We start from the raw sequence: 2,150 nt of genomic DNA, 5'->3' as shown, positions 1-2,150 counted from the left end.
AATATTAAGCATGCGACTAAATTTTTATGAATTTTATTTTAAAGATGCAATATTAAGGAAAAGTAAGATAAAACCCATTTTTGGTAAGATTGGTGAGAAAACAAATTAGTTAAATTTGGGAAAAATAAAACCTTACCTTAAGTGTCCAAAAATTATACAGGAGTCAAAGCCCTGAGTTACAGGAAAAGTAAGAGAGGGAACTAAAGAGAGTGGAAGAATAATTTTTAATACACAAATATCTCTTGATGAGATCAAAGATTATGGTTTGGAAAAAAAAAAAAACCTTTCTCTAGGTGTCAAGATTTATGAGGGATAAAATTAGTAACTTTACGTACTATTTAGAGATTCTTATTGTCTAATCTTGAATTAAATACTTAAAAATAAAAATGTCCGGGATTGGGAAAGAATAAAAGAGAAGTGGGATATTTTTGACTTATAAGACTATGAAAGAATTTTATATTGTTAAAAAAATGTCAAAATTTGGAAACAAGGCAAAATATGAATGCCTGTCTTTTCATTGTGATGCTAGAGCATTGCCTAATAGGCCTTCCTAGGAATTAACTGTCTAGGGCCTGTTCCTTTGATTTTTAAAAGTTACCTACTAACTTATAGTTTTTAATTGTACACCTGAAATCTATGTAACTTTACTAACAATTTTTCACTCCAATAAACTTTAATTAAAAAAAAAAAAATCAAGCAGAGATACAAATTATTTTGCCCGGTAGAAAAGGTAACTCCATACATTGTATTGTCCTATAGGACTCTAACTTAGTAATGTTACTCTACTTTTTTCATCTGATGTGACCTATATAATTTTCACAACAGACTATACAAATCTCTGTTCCTCAATTACTCTTTGAACTGTGCTACCAATTCCTCTATTCATGTATTATACAATGTGTAACATGCATTACTTTAAATTTGTATATCACATTAAAAATATTTTTAAATGACACTTTCATGTTTTGTTTTACTTTTGGACTTTACATTACCTGCATACTTTTTCCCCAAAATTCAAGAGTAAAAGAAGAAATTTGGCAAGTCTATATAATTTTGATGGAATTTGACCTTTATTTTGCATCTATATAGCATTATTTTACCAATTTTTTTCACCCTAATCTCATTGACTTGATACTTGATTGGTGATAAGAAGCAACATTATTCACATATTTAACTGAATGAAGTCATGCAGAAAAAGTTTTAAAATTTGGACGTTATTAAATTGTGAACGTTACAAAGGATGACTAGATGGTGAACTAATAAAATCTACAGGTTCTCTTCTCAAAACCCAACTTAGGAAATACTGAAGATTTAAAAGGAGTTGGATGTAAATTAGTCTAATAAACTAATGTTTAAAACAGTAGGGAAATCCTTGATTTGAAAGAAAGGTGGTTCTCAGTGAATGCTGGAGATGCGGTTGGTAGAAGGGCTGAGGAGGTTAGAAATATGTCTGGCAGGAGGAATAAAAGAGAAATGCCAGCATGCTAGGGTACTTGCCTGTTGAAGAGAGTAGAGCGGTGGAAATAAATATTGATAAATGTTTTAGTTAAGGTTCTCCTGAGATATCTAACATCTCTTCCCTCTTTCTTGTGTCTCTCTCCTGCTTTTCCTCTATCCCCACCTTCTCTCTTTCTTTCTCTTGGTCTCTCTCTCTCTCTCTCTCTTCCTCCCAACTCCTGCCAGAGTTCAAAGTTGCAGTGACAGAACAAGCACAGTTTGCTAGTCCCTCACAAGGGTATGAGTGAGCAGAGGCACTGCCACTTCTACCCCTGGATTCTCAAACCCCTGAATTCTGGACATGGGAAAAACGATATATAGGTTGGTTTCTAATTTCAACCACATACTACATCTTAGAGGACATTACTCCAGCCCTACCAGGTAGTATCTGGCACCATAACTGGGTCTTCAAAAGGCTATTTCAATGTTCTGTCAGGACAACAACTTCATGAAGATGAAAATGTGGTTAATGTGGTCACACTAACCGATTCCTGGAGTATGAGTTCATTGCCTCAGGATACTTGCTCTTACATGAGTTTTGTTTTGCTTCACTTTGGGTTTGTTATTCTTGCTTTTATTGTTAGTATCAATGCTATGTGGAGACATATCACAGTAAATATGACATCTCATAAGTCCACAGATACTGTTTTTAG

The sequence above is a fragment of the Rhinolophus ferrumequinum genome, chromosome 2, assembly GCF_004115265.2.
Source record: "Rhinolophus ferrumequinum isolate MPI-CBG mRhiFer1 chromosome 2, mRhiFer1_v1.p, whole genome shotgun sequence".
Lineage (NCBI taxonomy): Eukaryota > Metazoa > Chordata > Mammalia > Chiroptera > Rhinolophidae > Rhinolophus > Rhinolophus ferrumequinum.
The sequence above is the reverse complement of the archived record's forward strand: the minus strand, read 5'-3'. Positions refer to the sequence as shown.